Here is a 26,414-nt window from a genome sequence, read left to right as displayed (position 1 = left end):
GAGTATCAACATCAGTTTTAAACCCACCAAGACTGACTCCTGACTCCTCTCTCTCAGGTTAAAAAGTTTGAGAACTGTGTGACAACATTGCTGTTGTCATGTTGCAAAGCTGTAGGGTGACACCCAAAAACGCACTGGTGTAAACTGTTTAATTGGAATAAAAAAAAATGTTAAATATTGGTGACTTTTAATTCCTGTTGAAACAGCCTATGTAGCCATAGCCTAGATCTTTCTTTTCTTTGGGGTGCATTTTCCACTATCACCTCACCCCAAAATGCATAAACAATGCATAAAATAATAAAACACCAGACACATGAATGGAAACATTTTGTCTGTGGCCTTTTTTCAGGCTTTAAATAAAATGTAACTTGATCTTTATTAACTCATAAACCATAAACATTGTATAACCAACAATCTTAGTCATTTAAGACTCAAGCACCATAAATCAAATTGAATTGACCATCTTAAATCATGTGAGCCACTGTCCACCCACAAAGTACAACATAATAAGGTATATCTTAATGCAAATTCACAGTGAATACAATGTAAAATGTAGAGTCAGCCCCAGATAAAAACTGCTTATCACCCAAACAGAAACTTCTTATACGTTTGCTTTTATGCAGAATAGTCTCAAGCCCAATGCGTTTCACCAACAGGCTTCTTCAGGGGATACATTCAGATGGCAACGGAACTCTAAGAAGACAATAAAAGGTATGTAGTATAACATCAAAGAATATAAAAAAGGTAAGATTTAGTTATAAAGAAAGTGTGAACAGGAAGTTTTCTGGTTTGTAAATTGCATACATCAAATATCATATCACAAATTACAGGCATACAATATGTGCATATGTATGCAAAATCATACAAGGTAATATCAGCTTGTTAGGGAATAAAATACCACTGTTGACAGATTTTTTTGGTAACTTCCAAAAGTCAGAAGAGTACCTCATATATATATATATATATATATATATATATATATATATTTATATATATATATATATATATATATATAATATTTACATGAAAAATGTTTATGTGGGATGGGGGGGTCACTTACTGTCAGGTGAAAAGATGTGATGCTGGGAGGTGAAAAAGGTGAGAAATTCTTGAATGGGAGTGGTCTTTAGATGATAATGCTGTCATAGGAAAGATAAGTACCATTAATTATTAAATGATTATAGAGAAGAAGTTATTGGGTAGTTCATATAATGTAAAGATTACCTGATAAAAGTAATAACAAGGTTGGAAATAAAAGATTATTATTAAGATCTAAGTAGTACATAACGTAATAATAAGGTCAATAGTGGAAGGGTTATAATAAGAACTTTTGTTAGGGATAATATTATATAATCTAAATATTTATAATCAGATGTATGTATGTATGTTCCACCATCACTCGAAAACGCATGGAGACATTTCAACCAAACTTGCCATACATATGACTGAGACTCATGTGAGTGCACCAGTCATCTTTGTACAGCTGTGGTATATGTCAGAGCTATATTTGGATGTTTGTATGTATGCGTGTATGTCATCACTAGGAAATGCATGCAACTAAACTTGCTATGTTCCACCATCACTCGGAAACGCATCAAGACATTTCAACCAAACTTGCTAGACATATGACCCAGACTCATGTGAGTGCACCACTGATCTTTGTGCAGCGCTGTGCTATATGTCAGAGCTATATTTGCTGATCACTAGGAAACGCATGGTGACATTTCAACCATGTTAAATGTATAGATGTGTGTATGGGATGACTAGGAAATGCATGGAGACATTTCAACCAAACTTGGTATGTTCCACCATCACTCATAAACGCATCGAGACATGGAGACTTAGGCTCATGTAAGACGCATCGAGACTCAGACTCATGTGAGTGCACCACTGATCTTTGTACAGCACTGTGGTATATGTCAGAGGTATATTTGCATGTATTTATTGATGTATGTATGTATGTATTGCTCAGTGACAGTGTACCTTTTGCTTACATACTTTTTTTGGACTCTTACAGATTTTTGGCCTGTAATAATGCCTTAGAGAAAATGTAAGGCAATTTTCCGAGTGCAATCAAAGGCAAAAAAATGAAACAACAGCGTAGACAAGAAAATCCAGAGGACAGTAATAAAAGACTTGTCACAATGCGCAAAAAAGCTACTACATCTAGAGCATCAGAGACAGTACAACAGCGTGAGACCTGAGTACAGGAAATGAGAGAAAGAGCTACTACATCTAGAGCTTCAGAGACAGAGCTACTACATCTAGAGCTTCAGAGACAGTACAACAGCGTGAGACCTGAGTACAGGAAATGAGAGAAATAGCTACTAAATCTACAGCTTTAGAGACAGTACAACAGCATGAGGCCTGACTACAGGATATCAGAGATAGAGCTACTACATCTAGAGCTTAAGAGACAGTACAACAGCCTGAGACCCGAGTACAGGAAATGAGAGAAAGCGCTACTACATTTAGAGCTTCAGAGACAGTACAACAGCATGAGGCCCGACTACAGAATAAGAGAGAAAGAGCTACTACATCTAGAGCTTCAGAAACAGTACAACAGCGTGAGATCCGAGTACAGGAAATGAGAGAAAGAGCCAGACAATTACGAACTGCACAACATTTTAGCTTAGCATCAGAAGGTTTCCACTATGATCCACATAAAGACTACTCACAGCATGCAAGTGTTACCATCGGAAAATGGAAATGGTTTGTAGTTACTGTCAAGCCATGAAGTTTAAATCTTAGTTTTCTGGTATTTGCTGCAAAAAAGGAAAAGTCAAACTCTGCCAACTGCAAACACTACCACAAAAACTTTGTAATTACACATCAGCAAATACCTCAGAGTCACAGCATTTTCTTGATACCATCAGAAAATACAACTCATGTTTCCAAATGATACCATTCGGCACTAAAACAGAACTGGAACATATGTAAATAATCTAGGTTAATTTATTTGTATTTTAATTTAATTGTATATTGTACTTATACTTTTAAAACCTGTAAAAAACATTTCTTTGATTTAACACTATAGCTTTATTTGATTCCTTTTTTCATGTATAATAGAAGATTGGAATAAATAAATACCCATGCAACACCCAGTAATCAGCTAGTAAGTAATAAAGGTTGATTAAACAATTACATTTAAGTATCTAGGTGTTACTATATGTAGGACAAAAAATAATGTTACTAAAACAGTACGAGGGATAAAGCACAGCTTACCTCAAGGAATTGTGAGATGGGATCAGTAATTCAATAATGTGTCAAACAGCCCACGCTGCAGAGTGTGTCTGTGATCAGAGCAGGAGTAAGGGGATGCCGATCTTACTCTATGGGATTCTGCTTCACCGTGAGCACCTTTACTTGCACAGATCCTTGACGTATGTCACTGTATTTGTCAAAAAAAAAGTCAATCTCATTGCACATGTGTGAGATCGCCATCTTTCTTTTTTTCAATGACAGAAAATTCCCTCCTGAGCATGCCTGTTCTCGAGCCTCCTGGATGCTTGGCATACGTATCCCAGGAGGCCACGGCACTGACAGAATGGAAGGGACTTTGCCTTTTTGGGTTTTAAACACATAGTTGGGCACCTACCTTCTCTGGATCAGAGGGATGTTACAAATTGAAAATGTGGGAGCCAGTGGGAAACACTTTTTGTCCACGACCCCCCCTCCCCGATTGAAATGTTATACTCATCATATCATGCTGCCCTGTCACACATAGCTATCCCCTTACTCTCTATGAACCCCAATTTCTTTGTAACATCCCTATAGATGGAGCTTTTATTGACACATGTGTGAGAACCATCAAATGTGGCTATTGCTATAATCGTTTTATGTGCCGCATGAGTTCATAACAGTAAAATGAATACCAGAATTACATAGAAACAACCCAGAGACTTTCTACCTTACAAATTAAACAATAAAATGTGTACATTTTGTGCAGTATAGAAACAGTTAACCTCTTTTCTACGTACCTGTTATCATAAATTTTCTGATAGAGGGGTTTTGTCAAGTCATAGGAAACAATTGTTACTATCATGAGTTCCTCATTAAAAAAAAAACAAGATTTATGATATCTGATTAAACAATTGTCTGTTAGTCACAAGTTTAAAACGGAAGTAAATCCAAAACAATAAAAATCACACTTACCTTCGATCCCGCAGATCAGTCTATCCATTGCGAGATTTCTTCCATCGGGTCCCGCGTCCGTCATCCCAGTATCTGCGCATGCGTGAGATCAATTTTTTTCCCTATTGATGAAAGGGCTTCTTCTGCGCATGCATCTCGGGCATGCGCAGATGGAGCAGCCAAGAACCTCCTGGATGCGTGACGTATGTATTTCAGGAGGCTCTGTGCTTCCATTTATTCTTGATTGCCTAGGCAATCGAGAATTAGGAGAATAGTGCTGCACGCTTTTTTTTTTTTTTTTTTTTTAAAAAGGGTGTAGCACTCTAAAAAGACACAAACAAAATATTTACTTTAAATAAAAGAGTTGTCTACCCTTTTATGTAGAGTGAAAATACCGAGTTTAGGTACACTTTATTACACCTTGGGATGAGTCACATAGTAAGTGTGATTACCCCCATCCCCCCCCAAACCAAAACTTGTTTCCATGGTGCTCTGTCACATATAAATGTCCCTTTACGTTCTTTGAACCCCAACGTACACATTTTATTGATTATTTTTAAGGTAGAAAGTCTCTGAGGTTATGCTATAGCAAGATGTTACAGAGTAATTGGGGTTCATAGAGAGTAAGGGGATAGCTATGTGACAGGGTAGCATGTATACCTGTATGTAGACGGGTATACCTTTTTCTTTATCATGTAATGGCACTGCAGCAATAAAATCCCCCACTAAAATGAGTCACTATTTGACTCATCCCAAGGTATATCAAGCTTTTGCCCAACAGACCATCATTCAATCATAAATATTTTTTTTATAATTAAGGCTATGTACACATGTAAGATTAATCACCTCAGGCCTGATATCAGACGAGAATTTGGCATGTGTACAGTACTTGTAGTCCGGACGACCGTCCTGGTGGATCCATAAATAACGGTTAAGAAACGATTGTATTGAAGGGGAAGGGGAGAGAGCACAGCGGGGGGCCCCTCTCCATAGAGCAGAAGGGCACTGTATGTACAGCTCTCGTTCATGCATCTTTCAGTCTTTTGTCGTTGGAAAGGATCATGAAATATCCAATGAGAATTATTGCACATGTGTACCAAGCCTTAGAACTCATGATAGTAACAATTGTTTCCCAAGACATGACCCCTACATAGGAGTTTTTTCTTATAATAGGTACATAAAGAACTGTTTCTAAACTGCACAAAATGTACACATTTGATTTGTTTAATTTGTAAGGTAGAAAGTCCTTAGGTTGTTTCATGCAGCACATAAAACAATTAGAACAATAGTCACATTTGATTGTTCTCACACGTGTCAATAAAAGCTTTATCTATAGCGAGATGTTACAAATAAATTGGGGTTCATAGAGAGTAGAGGGATAGCTATGTGTGATAGGGTAGCATGATATGATGACTATACCATTTTAATCGCGGGGGGGGGGGGGGGGAGTGGACAAAAAGTGTTTCCCATTAAAAAAAACTACTGTTACACATTTTTTTCTGATGGGCAGAGTTTTTTATGTTTTGACGATGGCCTAATGATGAAATTTTAGGGGGGGTTAGCCACAGGTATCCCCCACTTGCACCTATATATTTGTTCACCTAGAAGCCTCCACCAATGTGTAACTGGGTAGTTTTTTTTGATGGGCAGAGTTTTTTATGTTCTGGCAATGGCCTAGGGATGAAATTTTAGGGGGTGTTAGCCACAGGTGTCCCCCACTTGCACCTACATTTTTTGTTTTGTACATCTCCCCGTTCCTGAGAAATTGAGGTTCAAAGTGGGTAAGTGGACAGGGTAGTGTAGTATGACATTTCTAGTTTTGTGAGGTACGTATAATGTTAGGGGTCGCATCTCCTTGCTATGTAAGTTGCCCTGGGGGTCCATAATTTGTATGTTTATTTCGGGCTTCTAGACTCACATTTTAAACAGCAACCCTGATGTTAGCTTTTCACTAGTTTTTAATATTATGACCCCCATATTTTTAAAGGCATTAAAGGTGGGGAGATGGAATTTGAGGTATTGCTAGCTATGAGGGTCCCCTGTGTAACCTGAAAATTTGGTCGGTAAGACATACTGTTCAGGAGATATGGAGGTTTGTACTGGAAGAAATGTGAAGCTGCAGAACATGACATGCAGCATTCATAAACAGGTGAAAGAAAAACAGTGAAAGAAAAACAGGACACTGGCAATTGTATACCGCAGAATAATGGAGAAGAGTGATGCAGTGCAATACTCTGCAGAGCAACGCATAGGGCAGCAAGCGCCACACAAAGGGGGCACTGGGTCCCCCATTAGTGCAGTCAAGGTGGGTGGGGAAAGCGCCAGGACAGGAGTGTGGATGATGGGAGGAGGGGAGGAATAGATAAATGAATGATAGATGAATGCTCTTTAACGGGTTGAAGAGCAATAGGATGTAGATATAATGTGAAACTAATGGACAGATGTAGAGGAGAGGGGAAGGGGAATAAAAGGATGGTGCTATACTTGTTTACTCAAAAATGACAGGAAGATGGTTCAAAGATGTACAATAAGTCAAGAGTGACAGGAATGCAGAGTAATTAAAAAAACTGATACATATAGAATATAGTCCTCTGATTACATAATGTACATTTGTACTATTAAACTTAAAACGACAGATAACAGTAAGCATATCAAATAGTCAAGATCCTGGATAACAGTCTGTAGCGATACTTAATAAAAAAAATTTCAAATATGTCACAGAGAGGAATATGCTATTTACATCAAGATATAGGAACATTCTCCTAAGCAAAGGAATTCATGGATAATTATAATTAGAGCTATGGTTGATCAGGTCCCAAGAGTATCAGAAATACTATGGTAGGTGATACATGTAGAAGATACCATGGCCCTGATTTATGAAAGCTTACCAAGGCTGGAGAGATCCCACTTTCACAAGAGAAGCTGGGTGATCCAGAAAACATGGAATGGATTTTTAAAAATCATTTGATATTTGCTAGCAAATGTTTTGAATCCTGGACCAGATCCATTCCAGGTTTGCTGGATCACCCAGCTTCACTGATGAAAGTGTATTCTCTCCAGCCTTGGAGAGCTTTCATAAATCAGGGTCATTGGAAAGATAGTTCTAAGGTTTGAATGAAGACCAACTTTTACCTAACAGAAATAGAGTAACCAGTATATACCCGAGGAACCATAAGGTGGTAATTATAACAAACAAATAATTAATAATATGTGTCAGATGAGATCAAAGGTGATTATTATTTATTATGTTACCAAATAATAATAAAGAACCAAATGATATTAAATACCAATGATAAGGAATTATAGATACCTGGTTTGATTGTTGCTTGAAGCCTAAAAATCCATTTGGGGTGGCCTGATGGCAGTGGAGTAGGACGCACATCCACAGAGCTCCGTGTCCCGGCTGGGGGAATTCATTGAGCGCCTTTTTCTTCTTGCTCATGGGACCCAAAGCCAAGGGGGCACAAAAGGGATGCCCCGGTGGAGGCGATTCATCATCTGGAGGCATCCCCGGGTTTTTTTTCGCAGGAGGACGAAGTGACCGCGACAAGGGCTCAAAGCCGGGGGCTCGATTTTCAGCCGCATCCGACGCGCAGGCACCCGAGTCGCAACTCATACAGCTGTGGGCCAGCCTTCAGCAGGAGCCTGATGCACAGGGCTCAGAGGCTTCTACCCCACCACCATCAGAGGTATGTTCTGCTTCTCCCATCTGCAGCCCCTGCATACTCCCTACATTGGAAGAATCTTTAGGTCATAGCCCTGCTACAATGGCTACTGAGGAGGAGTAGGATTGGAAGGCCCACCTCAGAGCCCTACCCACCAGGCAAGACCTGGATTATAGTATAGGTCGCTTGGAAGCAAGTTGTAAGGCAAAATTTCACGCCAAGCGACAATCCATCCAACAAGTGACCAGTGCCACCACAGCTCTCCAAACCCAATGTGCTGATCTTTCTTCACAAGTCGTGTCCCATGCGGATATTTTGGAACGCCACGAAGCGCAAATTAATATGTTGTATTTATTACATGATGATGCTGAAAATCGCAACAGGCGGAACATCGGTATAAGGTGTCTACCTGAAACTATACCAAATTCAGAATTATCGACAGCGGCCTATTCCATATTTGCTAAACTCCTTGCTGTTCCATCCGATGTTGATATAGAGATAGATTGGATACATAGAACCCTGGGCCCACACACCACAAACCCGCAACGTCCTAGAGATGTTATATGTTTCATCCACTTCTTCAGAACCAGGGAAGACATTGTGAAAAAAGCCAGAGAATCTACCACTATCGAGTATGCTGGGGCACAGATACAACTGATGCCTGACCTCTCTAAACATACACTGGACCTTCGCAGGGCTCTTAAACCGATTCTAACAGTTCTTTGTGAACGCAACATCCCATACAGATGGGGATACCCCTTCCATCTCATTATCAGATTGGGAGGCAGAACCCTTGTTCTTCGTGAGCCATCCAGCTTGCCTCGCATTGTACGGGATCTACACCTTCCTGACATCATATTACCTGAATGGCCCACAGCGACCTCACTCCTCATCAGCAAACCAGCGGAATTGCAAGCTCCTCCACGACTTCCGCCTGATAGATCCCCAAACGCTTTACCGGGTCATCTTTCTCGTCCTCCTTCTACAACATCCTAGCCTGTTAAATCCACACCGACAAAAGTTTTCTTCAACTTCCAAGCCACCTCATGTGATGTTATCGGAACCTCCAGTTACCATCTTATATATCCACACACTTTCTAGGCCACCATGTGCTATTAGACTACCCCCGACTTTAACTCGTACAGCCATCTGTGTTTAGTCGAGTGGACTGCCCACCTTGAAGAAGAGACTTTATGTTCCTGTTTAAGAAGTTTCTCATTCACTGTGGGACTTTTCATCTACTGGTAGCTATGTCAAATTTTCCATTTCCTTTCAGGTTTTAGATAAGGGATAACTATATATTGTTTATTACTATAGGTCCTACTGACAGTTAACAGCAACAGCAACTTTGAATGCCTTCTAGATTATTTGGTTGACATGATTTGGGGCCACTAGTGGGTGCCTGAGCTACAGTGTTCTCTCCTTAGACTAATTCAGCAGGAATTTGGTGAATGGCTCATTGTATGTTGATGTCATCTGTTTCAAGCCCTATGTCTTAGCTAATACGCTTATATAACTGTTTAGTATATTGGGTGAATGCTCAGTGAATACTCTTATTCTTCATATTATTTATGGTTTTGTGGGTTCCCCAGGTGGGACTCACTTGTTTACTTGTTGTTTGTCTGTTTGCCTCCTTCCGCCGCACGCAGACACTTTTCCCACATAGGTCTACCGTCTTCTTGGGCGGTGATTTGAGATCTTTGGCATCCTGCTCTAGTTTTTCACCTCACGGTCGAGATTTTAGCCCGCCTCGCCCGTCTGGTGCCCCTTCCCTTGTCCCTTCCCCACAATGTCCTTAATACACAATCAAACGCAAACTTTGAGAATCCGCACTCCTAATGTGAAGGGTCTAAATAGCCCCGAACAAGCGCTCTCAATTATTATATGCTCAACACCAGTACAGATACTAGACTCCTGCTCTGATCCTCAGGGCAGATACCTGATTCTCAAAATTTCTCTTTGGGATAAGAAATTTACATTGGCCTCTTTTTATGCACGCAATCATCAACCCACAACGGCCCTATCTCAATATTTGGAGATTCTGAAAGGGTTTGCGGAGGGAACTATCATAGTGAGTGGGGACCTAAATTGTGTACTGGACCCCCGCATTAATACCTCGTCAGGGAAAACCCTGATCTCATACTCCAAATTAAACTCCCTTTGTTCTAAATTGTACGATCTTAGATTAATGGATATATGGTACATCCTGCACCCCACTACCAAAGACTATACCTTTTACTCCAATCTGCACAATATGTACTCCCCCATAGACTATATTCTGGCGAGAAGCTTGATTGGTGTCCTACCAATTCTATAGAGTCTTGTCCTTGGTCCGACCATTCCTCGGTATCCCTTTCACTCCAGATTCCTCAAATGGGTCCAGGAGAATGGACATGGAGGTGTAATGACTCCCTGTTCAAGGATTCTCTTTGTGCAAAGGCGATTCTTGACGCGATTACCAATTTTATTGGGGATCACGCCTCAGATCCCACTCCCCTTCCTATGCAATGGGAAGCTATGAAAGCGGTTGTTCGAGGGGTCCTGATACAACAAGGAACCAGGCTTAAAAAGATTAGATCGCAGGATATTACACTCACATCTGATAAAATCCGCCCCTTGGAACGCCTACATAAACAAAACATGGCCCCTGATGTATTTTTAGAATTGACAGCTGCTAGAAGTCACCTTTTGAGATTGTATGATTTAGCACACCAACGCCACTGGGATCGTTTCTGTAAATTAATATACCAACACGGGGATAAATGTGGCAGACTGTTGGTGCGAGGTCTGCACCCGCACACATCCACCACATATATACCATCCATCCAGACCACTAATGGCGGGTTGACATCTATTACCAAAGAGATTCTGCAAACTTTTCATAAATATTATGCAGATCTCTATCAAATCCACCCTACGCATGCGACTCCCTCCTCCCTGCAGGAATATATAACTAAAACAGTTCTTCCAACATTAGACTCTGAGGTGATATTTCAGTTAGAATACCCATTTACCGAGGAGGAGGTCTCTGCTGCCTTACATGCCACACCGCCTGAGAAAAGCCCTGGCCCAGATGGATTTACTGGCCCGGATGGTTTTATAAACTTCACGCCCTTAATCTTGTCTCTTTCATGACTAAAGTATTCTCTTCTATATCTATTGACACGCCGTTTCCATCACAGAGTCTAGAAGCGCATATTATGATCCTTCCCAAGCCAGGCAAAGACCATATGGTATGCTCTAATTACAGACCTATATTACTGATCAATGTAGATGCGAAAATTTTTTCTAAGCTGATTGTCAATAGGTTGTCACCACACATGTCCTCGTTGATCCATAAGGACCAAACTGGGTTTATTTATGGAAGGGAAGCCAGAGACAATACTATTAGGACTATCCTGCTGACCCAATTTGGCAATCTACAGGTGCCCCCATGTGCCTACTGTCAATAGACACTGAAAAAGCCTTTGACAGGGTTAGCTGGCAGTTTATGTATTCAGCGCTACGTCAGGTGGGCCCCAGAATTGCAGCATTGTATTCTTCACCCAGAGCCTGTGTGCGGCTTAACGGCGCTCTTTCTGACTCTTTTCAAATCAAGAACGGCACGAGGCAGGGGTGTCCTCTCTCCCCATTGCTCTATGCCTTAATTATGGAACACTTGGCTGTGGCCCTGCAACACAATCCAGATGTTAAGGGAATCAAGATAGGCAGCACACAATATAAACTCTCCGTATATGAGGATGACCTACTGATGTATATAACATCCCCTATATACTGAAGGAATTTGATGAATTTGGTCTATATAGTAATTTCAAGGTAAATTACTCCAAATCTGAAATTCTTAATGTTACCTTAGACTCTACTCAAATGTCAACTATACATACTAATATGTATTTTCGGATTTGTACTGACGCCATTAAGTACCTGGGTATAATGGTTACATAGGATCCCTCTAAATTGTTCACGTTCAATTTCTCCCCAATGTATAGTAAACTTCAATCTGATTTTCAGAAGTATGATTCCCTGCCTCTTTCCTGGTTCGCTTGCATAAACACTCTTAAAATGGATATTATCCCCAGATTATTATATATATTTCAAATGGTTCCCATATTCTTGCCAACTGCATATTTACGTAGAATACATAGGTTGTTTTTGAAATTTCTGTGGCATAAGAAGCGCCCCAGATTGGCATTCAGTACCCTGGTCAAGCCCAAACATAGAGGAGGAGCAGGGGCCCCAGATAATATATCCTACTATAGGGCATCAGTTTTAGTACGTCTAATAGACTGGTTTCACAACAAGGAGTTGAAAGAATGGGTTCTGCTGGAGGAACTCTTATCGCCAATTAGTCTCCGTTCCCTACCGTGGGTGGACCGGTCGTTGTTAAAGCTAACTTTTCCTATAGCTTCACTCACCATTGACTTACTATATAATTGGGATACCCTCCTTAGATCGGGCAAACTGTCAACGAAACCGGGTCCCATGACACCATTATTTGATAACCCAGCGTTCCCTCCGGCAATGCGAACCGCAACATTTCTATCTTGGTCCGCTTGGGACAATCGTCATCTTAGGAGTATATTACACAACGAACGGGTTCCCCCTATGTCCTCCCTTGACCTCCCAAACAAAAGCAAGTTGCTATCCTGGCTCTCGTACAGGCAACTGACCTCATTTGTAGTCTCCTTTACTGACTCATCCTTATTACATAGAGGCTTGATTTAATTTGAGCAGTTAGCTCACCTGTTTGCCCCTCCCACATTGTTTCCAAGTTATACGGGCTACTTACTCAGAACTCTGAGCCCACTGCCCCTATATACACCAGATATTGGGAGAGGGAAATGACTAGACTCATAACTGCGGATGATTGGGAAAAATCATTTATCCTCACACATAAGCTTGCACTAACCTGTAAAGCTCAAGAGGTTAATTACAAAATTATATCCAGGTGGTAATATTGCCCCGTGGACTTACAAAGAATCTCTCCCACACACTCCGACCGATGCTGGCGATGCCACTCTCAAAGAGGGACAATGCTTCATCTATAGTGGGAATGTTCAATTATATCTCGCTTCTGGGACACAATTATTCAGATATTTAATGACTGCACCGGGTCTACCGTACCCAATACTCCCAAAGTAGCTCTCTAATATATGGTCCCGGGCTCACTTAAAAATATCAAAAGAGGCGTTTTACGTCATTTTCTTACAGCTGCTAGGGCTATTATTCCGAGATTATGGAAGCAACCTATTGCCCCTTCTATAGCAGATTGGGTCTCCAAACAATTCAAAATAATATGGTCTACCTGGCATTGGTTGAAAGAATCTCCCCGACTCCAAACGTATCTATCTTAGCGACCATGATTGCTAGCTAGATTCTTATCCTGACATTGAGGGTTATTTTCTACCTCTTCTAGCTCTGCTTTATGTACCATCTTCCCCCTTAGGCTGTTTTGTTATATATGTTTGTTTTTGTTATATGTTTTTATTTCTCATTATTTGCTGTCTAGATTATATTCTGTGCCATATGCTTCTATAAGATTTTATGTTGTTTTCTATATAATTGTACTAATATATGCAATACTGACCCATAAGGGCTATTACTGTTTATTGTTATGCTTCTCAGGGTCAATGCAGATTATAGGTTTTATATTTTTTGTTCATACAAAGCCTACGCTGATATGTATAAATAGGATGTATGTGTTGTATGTCTGAATTCTTGTTATGTAAGTTTTGTTTTTTTCTGAAAATCCATTTGGTTTCCCTGCGAAAGAGTTTCATATTAATGTCCCCACCGCTGGAATATAGTAGTATGTGCTCCAAACCAAAAAACCATAAGGCATACGGGTTAAAGTTGTGTTTCATACCAATGTAAATACTGATAGGTGTTGTCATTCTGCCATCGGCATAAGATTAAGTCAATCACTTCCATTGTAGTGCAATCTATTTATACCGATTCGGACGATGCACTTCGCCGTTGGGAAGGGTGATACACATAGCCTCTTTTATCCGTGGACACTGAGGGCATCTTCCACATTTGAAGGTCCTCTTGGTGACCCTCATCCAAGGTCCTGCTTTGGAGAAATGACTATGTACCAGATAATTCTTTAATGAAGGTGCCTTCCTAAAGAATATTTGAGGTTGCCCCTTTTACAAATTTACTTCATTTTCGATCTGTGCTTAATAGGTGCTAGTATTTCTGGCAGATTTTTTCAAATAGTGTCATGTTGCTAATTTTATACAGTAATGATTCCTGTTTCTGCCTGCTTAATGCTTTTGTTTGCTGTATGATCTTTGAAAAATAGGTTTTCTCCAGGAAAGCTGAAGGCTCTAAGAAAGATTCTATTTAAAAGTTTCTAAGAATAACCTCTTTCAATTATTCTTAATTGGAGTGCTTTTGCTTTATTGAAGTCAGACTCTGTTAAACAATTTCTCTGGAGCCTCAAGTACTGGCTATATGAAATGCTTTTTTATCAAGGGTTGTGGATGACTGCAGGTGGCAAGCAAGAGTGTGTTGCCTACCATCTGTTTCTCTCATTGATACGGATGTATACATCAAGAAATGGTAGCATATTGGTGCTGGATTCCAACGTGAACTTCATGTTAAAGTAATTCCTCTGTACTTTATTAACCCCCTTGGAGGTATTCCCGAGTGTGGCTCGGGGTGAATTTTATGTACCAGAAGCAGTAACCCTGAGCCAAACTCGGGGTAGCATTGTAAAGATCCTACCTGCTCCTCACGATCGAGTCGCATTCTCCATCGATCCCCGGCCGGCTTCTGCATCGCATCCTTGGCTTGATTAATGTGAAGCCTCTGTACGCCGGGGAGGCGTGGCCTGGCAGGAGATTTAAAAGCAGATTACAATGTAATCTGCTTTTAACTTGTTATTCACAGTAATAAAGTGATAAAAAAAAATTCAAAAAAATAAATATTTCATACTAATTTAACAATAATATTGCACTCTCTGCACAGATTTCAGTGTTTTTGATTTAATTAAATTAATAAATTTAATTTATTGTTGATATATAATTTTATTTTTTTTAATCATTATTTATAATATAATTTATGATTTGTGTTTTGAACTTTATCATATTTGCGAGTTATTCATAACAATTACAAGCCTGCAATATTAAACAACAAATTTTCATGCAATGTACAATGTACCGCTTTTGATTTCAAAAATACTGACATAATCAGACCGCCAGGGAGGTTCTAGAATTCCTGGAGGTTTCAGCCAAGCCTGTTTATAGAATCAGGACATCATCAATGTATCGGTGCCATAGCAGAATATATTGCTGGAACTGGGTGAGTTTGGTGAAGAGGTTTCTTTCCCATTCTCCCAGGTACAAGTTCACGTAAGATGGGGCACATTTAGTTCCCATCGCCAACCATTGTACCTGCAAATATTTGATGTAATGGAAGGTGAAAATGTTTCTTTCCAGGATGAACCTCAATAGAGGAATAATGAAAGCGTTCTAAAGGGATTCATGTGGTATTTTTCTATCCAAACAGCGAGTAATCATTTCCAAACCCTTTTCATGCGGGATGCTGCTATAAAGCACCTCAATATCTATGGCTACCAAGATGGTGCTAGGGAGGACTGCCATATTAGTGAGTTTAAGTAGCTCAATAGTATCCTTTAGGCTACATGGTTACATAGTAGGTTAGGTTGAAAAAAGACATAAGTCCATCAAGCTCAACCACTAGGGAAATAAACATATCCCAGATAAAAAACCCAATAAGATATAGTTAGTTCAGAGGAAGACAACTGTTATTTTTACTTTAAAGCCTTAAATACCCAGTTATATTCTGTGCTTCTAGAAAAACATCCAACTTTTTCTGAATCCTCCTAGCGGTAATCCCGAGTGTGACTCGAGGTGGATTTTACTTGCAAAAAGCGGTAATCCCGAGTCATACTCCCATTTAGTCATATAAGCATGCTTGACTAAAGGCATCACAGGTTCAGTAGTGAATATCCTGTAAATCTCAGAGATCAGCCCTCTGCGAGATGGACCACCTGCTCATACATGTTTAAACAATGTGGGGGTTGAAAAGATAAAGTCTCTAGTGACGGCTTGGGCTAAATTAAGGATTTGTAAGTAGCTGTATATGGCCGATGTAGGTAGTTCAAATTTGGATTGTAGATCCACAAAGGGCAATAACTTCCTGGTGACTGGATTAGAAATATGTCCAAAACAGAAAATCTTTTTAGAAACCCAGGGAAAAATCATACGCCTAGTCAAGCTATCTGGGATTTGGGGGTTGTATAGAAAGGAAGTTAGTAAGGACTTGGGAGAGACAAGACAGAACTTTTCTTTACTAGAAATCCGAATTCGTCTAGTGAACTGCATAGGTCCCAATAGGGATGAGTCAGGTATAAAGCGTTGGGATCCCCATAACATCGAGTTAGGATGTGCAGGGGCAAGCCAAAGTTTCTCTATCTCTGTCCATCTGTTGTAACCCCTTAAAGTGGTCCACGAAGCATTCTGCCGAAGATGTGAGGCTAAAAAATATTTTTACAAATCTGGTACCCCTAAACCTCCCCTATTTTTCAATGAACATAATACATAATGGGAAGATGGTGATGGTTATAATCCCAAATGAAGTTAAGTACTTCGGCTTGAATGTGCCCTAAGGTTGCACTTGATACATTCACCGGTAAGGTTTCAAAAAGATAGAGCAGTTTTGGTAGGACAGACATTTTAATAAGGGCGCTACACCCAAAGAAGGATATATGGAGAGTGAGCCATTTGGTCAGAAGTGATTTAATATCCTGGAATAATTGTGGATAATTTGCTTTATAGAGCAATTGGTATGAAGGGGACAATTGAACTCAAAGATATTTAATGTTTTCCTGTTTCTAGCGATATGGGAAATTATCCTGTAATCTATCAATCAGTGCCTGATCCAAATTAACTGGTAAAACTTCTGGTTTTGTTTGATTGACCTTAAATCCAGACAAAGTCCCATATTCATCTCTTAAGCTTTTTTAACATCATAACATCATTTTTTTAATTTTAGCCTCAAACTTTTTACCTATTGGAATATATTTTTCAGTGTGCTTTTGTAGAACAGACTTGAAAGATTCTCATTTCTGTTCAGTGTTCTTTGAGGACAATATTTTCTCTCAGTCCAAGTCACAAAGAGAGACCTTTAATAATGGAAAATTTGCTCTCTTAAAAAAAAATGTTTTTATCTTTCCTGTTTTTGCTTTCTGTTTACAGCTTACATTAAATGAAATCATATTATGGTCACTGCTACCCAGATTCTCTTTTACAAGCAAATTTGTTATAAGCTCTGCCTTGTTAGAAAGAACTAGGTCCAGCAGCGTATCATTTCTAGTTGAGGCTTCTATAAACTGTACCATTTATTTTATTTTTTATTAAATTCACATATTTCCTCCCTTTTGCAGTTCCTGTAGTGCCATTACTCCAGTCAATGTCAGGGTAGTTGAAATCTCCCATGATTAAAACACTTCCACTTTTTGCTGCTTTTTCTATCTGTGCTAGTAGTTGATTTTCTATTTCTTCCTTAGCAGACTCCAATACTTAATTGTGTGTTATTCAACCCCACATTCAACTCCACCCATAATGCCTCAATCCCATCGTTTCTTCTATCCGCAATTTCTTCTTTCACATTCACTTTTAGATCACTTCTCACATACTGACACCACCACCCTTTCGTTTGACTCCCAGTTATATTGACAGCCCAGTCATGCGAAGAACAAAGCCAGGATTCAGCAATGCCAACCAAGTCATAATTCTCCTTACTCATTGAGGCTTCTAACTCCCCTTTCCTGTTTGCTAGGCTTCTAGCATTTGGTGAACAGGTATTATGGTAATTTGCTAACCCAAGATATGAATCCACCAACTCGCTGGCATTGGTGGGGAGGGAATTAACCCCTGAAACTATAGGTCGGCCACTGGAGTTTGTGATATTATTGTGCATTTTTGGTAGTATATAAAACGTTGGTATGAGTGGGTGCTGGATCCAGAGATAATCATTTGTTTTTTTATTGATGAAATATGCTATATATGCATTCCATAGTAACGTATAGAATTCTTTCTTGAAATATTCCAATTGTTGTGAACTGATAGGTAGATACCATTATCTGCTGTTCAAAATTTGGAGGCATATAGATTTATAATGTGTTGTGTCGTATCTACGATGACCACATTTCCTCCTTTATCTGAAGACTTAATAACTATAGCCTTATTCTTCTTCAGAGATAGGATGGCACTGGTTTGTGGTGTTGTGAGTTTCAGGGGAATGGTATATGTGTTGTGTTCCAGTTAGTAGGATATCCCGGGTAACTATATATATCCCGGGTTAGTCCACAAAAAGTTGGACTCAAGGGTAGTTGGATATTTAGGGATAAAAAGTAGAAGGGGGTTTTCCTGTGATTTGGTAGGAGACATCTTTCTGACCCGGTGGGTATGCTGGGAGTTTAGGTGAAGTTTTGAAGAAGGAATCTTCTTCATTGTCAGTGAGTAATTGTATAAGATTTTTAGGAATTCGAGTTTTTGGAATTCACATGGTATAAATGATGGGGTGGTGTCAGAAATTTTGTCAAACATGGATTTAATTACAAGGTTTCTGGGAAACAGATTTATGTCCTTGATTAATTCAAACTTGTCTAGGAGGTGAGAGGGGCAATAGGATAAATCTAGTTTAAGTACTTGAATTTCAAGTTCAGGTAACTAATGGCTTGAGAGATTAACAATATCTAGATTTCTTGAATTTGGGAAAATAATTCTCCATCGATCCTTTTTTAGTTAATGGAGAGGACAATTGGGTATGTAGAATGTCCGATGTGTTCTTTGCTTTATCCTTTAGGATAGCTCCCAAGGTAAAAAGGGAGTAAGAAGTTTTGCTAAGCATAGTATTGGTAGTAAAGGTTGTAATCGTGGGTGCCGTTGCCCCTACCAATGGTTCAAGCCTTTCGATGGAATCGCTATTGTTTGTTGAAGTTGGACAAATATGAATCAAAATGCTGGATGAGAGTGGTGGAAGAGATATTCCCTGGGTCACTCAGAGATGTCCTTGGTTTGGGTGGTTTATTTGTTGGGGCTCTCTTAGGGTACTGGCCCAGGACATTATGATCGCTCTTAGATTTTTTCTTCCCTTTTGAGGTCACTTCCAATTCAGTAAGTTGGTGAGAGACTGATTGGATAGGGGTAGGGGCCTCAGAGGTAGGTAACTGAGGCTTAGGGGCAGTCTGGTACACTAATGTTGCAGATACATCCCTGATGGTTGTGTTAGATTTATTAGTGGGAGGAGGAGATTCCCACGCCTCTGTTGATGAAAGCCCATTTGTCTCTCTGTAGTTTCTTGTCTTTCTTAGTAAAGATATTATTGTTGTATTTCTCCAATTGTTTCTTTAGATCTAAAAATCTTTCTTGGAAAATCTGGGTCTCAATGATTGTGACGTGTTTGAAGTGACTGGATGTCCATATCAATTTTCGTTATGTCTTCTTCATAATATGAAACAAGGATTCTCATACGTGTCTCAGAACAAGTTTTACGAGCTTCTTCCCAAACTTGTTTAACTACCCGAGCTGTAAGCCCGAGTGTGGCTCAGGGTAAAAAAAAAAAAATATAGCTGAAAGCAGTAACCCCAAGCCACACTCTGGGTAGCTAAAAGAATAATAAATAAAGTATTACCTGGTCCGCTGACATCCTCCATCATCCTGCCTGTCCACTCGCATCCTCTGCCTCTGATCAGTCATCCAGGAGTTCTGGGTGACGTCGGTGCGTGCGGCTGGTGCGTTCGGAGAGTGGCAGGAATTTCACATTTTTTTGTATTCGATTCAATACAAAATAACTGTATTGAATCCAATACAAAGTGACCAGTATATTTCTGATCATTGGAGTGAGTATTACAGTGCCCTGCCTGTCTGCCATTACCTTCCATTACTGACCTCTGCCTGACCTTTGATCACTTCTCTGCCTGCCGCCTGCCTGACCTTTGACCCGTCTCTGCCTGCCTGACCTTTGCCTGGATTCTGACCATGTCTGTTCCTGCCGCTTGCCCTTACCTCTGCCTGGATTCTGACCAACTCTGCCTGCCTGACCTTTGAGTGGATTCTGACCATGTCTATTCCTGACGCTTGCCCTTACCTCTGCCTGGATTCTGACCGTCTCTGCCTGCCTGACCTTTGTCTGGATTCTGACCATGTCTCTTCCTGCCGCCTGCCCTTAGCTCTGCCTGGATTCTGACCATTTTCTGCCTGCTGCCTGTCCTGACCTCTGCCTGGATTCTGACGTCTCTGCCCGCCGTCAGCCCTGACCTCTGCCATGGCTTCCAAAAGGCGTCTCTCAACTCAAGCTGTTTTTCAACAACTTGGAGATAGTGACGTGAAATTACTAGTGAAGTCAAGCGACAGTGATTCACCTGGAGACCTGTCATCAACACCAAAAGTGCAAGCGAAGATTTTGTCACTGAAGATTAGTGATGTTCGCACTTGGTGCTTGATTGACATTAGTCAGACTCAGCCAGTGCCCACAAAACTCCTATTTATTGGGACGCCTAACCTGAAAGTAGAGGTGGACTACAACCCCTTGGCGTACCTGGAGTTATTTCTAAATGACAGTCATTCAGTAAATAGTTGAGGAAAGCAACAGGTACGCTGAGCAACAATTAGCTGCTACACACAGGAGGTTTTCCAGAAGAAGGAAGTGGGAACCTGTCACCGAAAAGGACATCTGGCTTTTACTGGGCCTAGTTATTCTCTAGGGAGTGGTGGGGAAACCCCTGCAGAAATGGTATTGGTCCACAAATAAACTAATTGCTAAATAAACTAATTGTCAGAATATAGATTTGGCTTGATCATGAAATACTTACATTTTTCCAATAATTACACTTTTGATAAGACCACTCATTCTGCACCTAAGCTGAAAAAAACTTGGGAGGTCCATCAAATGATCCTGTATAACTTCAAAAGCAGCTATGTGCCACAAAGGGAAATAAGTATAGACAAAAGTCTAAATGGTCTACAGAAGGAGGCTTAGCTGGGTGCAATACATAGCATCCAAGAGAGCACAGTTTGGTGTGAAATAATTTATGTTGTGCGAATCAGCAACAGGATACATCCAGCATAAAACTGATGCTTATGGAACCGTTAGGGCTACCTACGCAAAATGCTATCCATGTTCGCCAAACAGAAGCTCAAGACTGGGGAAAGTGTTGCCTGGCAGCAAGGCAAAATAATGGCACTGTGATGACATGACAAAAAGGATGTCTGCCTTTTGAGCACCGTACATAACACCGTCACTGCTATGACAAGAACAAGAGGTGGTAAAGAGATCCTAAAACTACAAGTTGTCTTGGATTATAATAGCACCATGGGAGGCGCTGACAGAGCGGACCAGGCAATGACTTTCTATCTGGCCGTTAGAAAGCAACAAAGGAAGTATTAAAAAAAGATTTTCAGACATCTTGTGTAACAATGTTTGTGGAATGCCTACATTCTTTTCAAACAGAATGACAGGCCAGTACCTCACCCTGATTCATTCAGAAGGTTTGTGAGGCCATATGTTTGAAATACCAAACACCACATATGGATACAGGTCAAGTTGGATAGTGTGCTACTACAGTGGTGAACCCAGAATGTCTGATTGGTCTACTTTATGGAGCATGTACCACCAAGCACAAGAAAGGAAACTCCAACAAGAATGTGCATGGTGTGTTGCTCTAAGCAGGATGACGCTGAGATAAAAATTAGAAAAGAAACCTGTTTCTACTGCCCGAATTGTGACGTGCTGTCCCTTTGTTTTAAAATATACCACACCCAGGATGTTTATTAGATAAATGGTCTGCTTTTTGTGTTTTTTATTTAAAGTTTATTATTAAATTTAATTTATTATTTTGACATGATTTTGTGTTTCAAACTTTATCATACTCAGACCCTTGTTTGGACATATTCCAGTGAGTTATGCCTAAGAATTACAGGCCTACAATGTAAAATAAATTTTCATGAAAAACAATGTACTGCTTTTGGACATTTAAATCTAGACAGAAATGAACCACCCAGGAGGGTAATATGCTCTGGGTTCTTCACATTAAAAAAAAAGTTGGATTCAGAGCACAAAAGGGTTGAACTGCTCTATGATGTATTTCTTACCCGCCTTGGCGGTATTCCCAAGTGTGGCTCGGGGTGAATTGTACATTCCAAAAGTGGTAACAACAAGCCACACTCGGGGTAGGTAAAAACAAAATCCTACCTGCTCCCTCAATCCAGCAGTATCCTCAGCGATCCCCGTCCAGCTTCTGCATCACATCCTCAGTGTCATCAATTTGATGCGTGAAGCATTGGTACGCCGGGAAGCCATACCTTGGCGGGAAATTTAAAAGGAGATTACACTGTATTCTGCTTTTAAAACATTGATCACAGTGATAAAGTTAAAAAAAAAATCTAAATAATGAATAATAAATCCAAAAGTTTATTCTAATATTGTATCCTAATTTGGACAAATAAAAAAAAAATTATTTTTTTTTCATAAATTTTATTTTATATAACAAATTTTTTATTAAAGTATAATTTAGGGCTTGTGTTTCAAACTTTATAATACCCGGGAGTTATTCCTAATAATTACAGGTCTAAAATATTAAACAACAAATTTCCACACAAAGCAATGTACCGATTTGGACATAAAAATATGGACATAATTAGAACGCCAGGGGGGTTAAGATACTTTGCATGCCAGTATAGCATGGATTTTCTTTCTAGCAGATGTCAGAATTTGAGTAGGAGCGTCCCCATCTGTGGTTCAACAAGTCTTTGCGTGTGGCAGTTATCTTCGATTTGGGACATGAAATTTTACCAATGCATGTTTAAAACTCCCCCACATAATAATTTTGCCTTCTAATCTTCATATATATCCTATGAGGTACTTATGACTTTTGAAAGTTACCAATCTGTTAGCAGTGATATATTCTGTAACAAGCTGATATTACCTTGGATGATTTTGCATACATGCGCACATATTGTTTACCTGTAACTTGTAATTTTTGATGTATGCAATTTACAAGCCAGAAAATCACACTTTCTTTATATCTGCATGTTACTTTTTTTGATATTGTTTGATGTGATACTACATACCTATTATTGTCTTCTTGGAATTCTGTTGCGATCTCAATGTATTGCCTGAAAAAGCCTGTTGGTGAAATGTGTCAGGTTTGTGACGTACTATTCTGTATATTAGCAAACATATAGGAAGTTTCTGTATAGTTTTATCTGGAGGTGCCTCTATATTTGACATTGTATTCACTGTGAATTTGCGTGAAGATGCACCTTATTATATTGCACTTTAATAATACAATTTAATGTTTGCCGCAAAAAAAAAAAATAGTTGTCATTTCTTCTTTCTTCATTTCCTGTATAAATTTGGGGCTGAGATTAGGAAGAAGAACTAACTACTAGTTGTTGTAAGGTGTTTTTCCTAACTACTAGTTGTTGTAGGGTCTTTTTCCCTTCCCTCACTTGCATACCCTATAACAATGTAGCGAAAACATATAACATATTTAAAAGAAGATAATCTTCCCAGAGTTCCTTTTAGGAGTAATTATTTTTAATTTACAATCTAATGTGACTGCCATATTCATATATTGTTAACACAGTCTAAGAACAATTTTGCGGATTGTGCCACATATCAAAAGTTGCTACAGGTTTCATGTCTCAAAGGGGATTTCCCTATCATAATCAAAGTGATATGTCACATAGGGCTGTCACAGGACATAGGTTGTTTTATGTTATACAAAGGTGTCATATATAGGGCATCACATGCCAAAACGGATGGTATATGTCACAAAGAATTGTCATATGTCACATAGGTGTTTTCCATGTCATTATCAGTATCATATGTCACATAGGGACATCACATGTCAAATTTCACAAAGGGGCATCTCAGGACATAGGGTTTCCATATTACACATAGGGGACTCAAATTTTTTAATCAGGGTTATATGTCACATAGGGGTGTCTTATGTGATGTATCACAAAAGGGTGTCAGATTTCACATAGTGGCGTTCCATGTCAAACCAGGTGTCACGTCACATAATAGCGTCACATGCCATTACAGGTGTCATATGTCACAAAGGAGTGCATATATTTAAGTTATTTCATGGTAAAAACAGTAAGATACAGTCCTGTGTTCCAGAAAATAGAAACTATGGCAAAAGTTACACAATGGTTATTTTTAATGGTTAATTGTAATGGAAATATTCTTACTGCTGGTGCAGGTAGATCTACATCTACTCTACCTATACCACCCTCCCTTTATACACACAATGCTGATAATGAGAAGCATTAGCAAATTTATTTTTGGCATCTTCTACTGCTTCATTTACCATGAACATTAAAAGATCCAGTCACATATGAACTTCTGCCTGTTTACCTGTTTGAACCATATCAAACATTTCACAAGGGAAAAATTAACTTCTATATAATACAGAAGTTATCATCTTTCCTCCCCACATTCCTAATCTCCCCCTGACATATTTCTAACTGTTAACAACACTGTTATTCGTTCTTCCCTTCAGGCACATTGTCTCAGCATCACCTTCGCTTCTGCCCTCGCCCTCATCTCCCACATTCAGAACATTTCCAGTTCCTGTCACTTTCACCTGCACAACATCTCTAAAATCTGCCCCTACCTGTCCCCACAGACCACCACCAAACTCCTTGTACATGCTCTTATCATCTCTCATCTAGACTCCTGTAACATCCTCATCCCTGGTATTCCACTAACCCGACTCTCTCCTCTACAATCTATTATGAATGCTGTAGCCAAACGTATCACCACTCCTTTTTTGCCACCTCTCTTTGTAGTTCTCTTCATTGGCTTTCATTTCACTTTAGAATCAAATTCATATCCCTCCACAGATCTTGTCCCACTTATTTTTCTGACCCAGTAGAAAAATACACCCCTAGCCGCTTTCTTCGCTCCTCCAATGACCTACCAGTGACTTCCCCACTCATAACCTTCCACTAACCCGACTCTCCCCTCTACAATCTATTATGAATGCTGCAGCCAGACTCATCCATCCTTCGCTCCGCTCCTCTTCCGCTACATCCCTTTGTAGTTCTCTCCATTGGCTTCCTTTTCACCTTAGAATCAAATTTAAGCTCCTGTGCTTTGCCTTCAAATCCCTACACAGTTATTGTCCCACTTACATCTCTGACATGGTTAAAAAATACTCCCCTTGCCGCTCTCTCCGCTCCTCCAATGACCTACTAATGACTTCCTCACTCATAACCTCATCACACGCACGAATACAAGACTTTTCTAGAGCTGCTCCAACTCTCTGGAATGGTCTTCCTCGTCCTATTCGGCTTGCTCCTACTTTCTGCTCATTTAAAAGAGCACTCAAAACCCATTTTTTCAAACTTGCCTACCCGGCTTTTTCTGTCATTTGAAACCATCACTACTTCCCACACTACATATCTCACATCCTTTGTGTGTGAAATTCCCCCACCTACTAGATTGTAAGCTCTTCGGGGCAGGGTCCTCTCCTCCTGTATCACTGTCTGTATTAGTCTGTCATTTGCAATCCCTATTTAATATACAGCGCTGCGTAATATGTTGGCGCTATATAAATCCTGTTTATTAATAATAATAATAATAATAATAATAATAACCTCCTCACATGAAAGGCTCCAGGACCTTTCCAGGGCTGCCAAACTCTCAGGAATGGGCTACTGCATCCAATTTGGCTTATCACTACTTTCTGCTCATTTAAAAGATACATTCCCCACTTAGATTGTATGTTCTTCTGGGAAGGGTCCTCGCCTCCCCCTGCGTCGTTGTCTGTAACTGTCATTTGCAACTCCTATTTAATGAACGATGTCTGCGTAATATGTTGGCACTATATAAATACTGTTTAATAATATTTTTTATAATAGTAATAGTTGCTTTTATGCATTGCAGAAAAAGGTGACATGCTTGAGAATCTGCTTGATAATTCAGATATTTGCCAGAGGTTATAGAAATGGGTGCAAATTGTCATAAAAATAAGGAATTGTTTCAGAATTAGCATAAGTGTAAATAACAACTGGGACCATGATACCCCTAACTCTCATACGGGTTTAAAATTGAATGGTGTCAAAATGTTTGCTCTGTATGGGCAAAGCATTCTTTCTCAAAATCTTTACAAGGAAACCCTTAAAATAACTTTCAAGTCTTAATAAATCTTTCCTACAAAAAACTACATCCACAGCACTTTAATGTGGTGGCCAGTGGGAAAAATGTTATCCTTACTAACAGCCAAAGTAATAATTGGTGTCATTGATCTGGGAGGTCCTAATTTGTCATGGCTCAAGGAACTCCTAGCAACCTCTGGGGTAGAGTATTCTACTAAAAAAAAAAAAATCAGAGATTTTTCCTGGGTGTTGTACTTATTCTTCTTTTTGATTTGGCCAGTTCTGTCCTCAAGATAATTTACGTTGCATTAACAGGGTATGAATATGGGCTTTCTGTGTGTTCAGCTGTTTCTTGGGCAGCAAGAGTGTCTGGCACATAGAAAGTAACAGAATAGCCAAAATGGCAAAAAGATCAAAGAAGGTCTAAAGTTACCTGTGAGTACTGGGGGGGGGGGGGATGGGGGGGGATACTGGG

At 39.7% G+C, this 26,414-nt stretch overlaps 1 long non-coding RNA gene across 1 annotated transcript; it reads right to left on the bottom strand.

Moving 5' to 3' along the window:
* Window positions 1-409: 409 nt before the first annotated feature.
* On the bottom strand, window positions 410-26,087 carry LOC140342248 (uncharacterized). Its single transcript, XR_011923021.1, has 6 exons — window positions 22,023-26,087; window positions 3,226-3,391; window positions 2,844-2,925; window positions 2,679-2,765; window positions 1,061-1,139; window positions 410-693 (listed from the first exon to the last, which is right to left on the bottom strand). It is a non-coding gene; the product is annotated as an uncharacterized lncRNA (long non-coding RNA).
* Between the last annotated feature and the right edge of the window lie 327 nt (window positions 26,088-26,414).

Source organism: Pyxicephalus adspersus, chromosome 12 (assembly GCF_032062135.1).
Source record: "Pyxicephalus adspersus chromosome 12, UCB_Pads_2.0, whole genome shotgun sequence".
In the NCBI taxonomy this organism is placed as follows: domain Eukaryota; kingdom Metazoa; phylum Chordata; class Amphibia; order Anura; family Pyxicephalidae; genus Pyxicephalus; species Pyxicephalus adspersus.
This window is presented reverse-complemented; position numbering and strand designations above follow the sequence as displayed.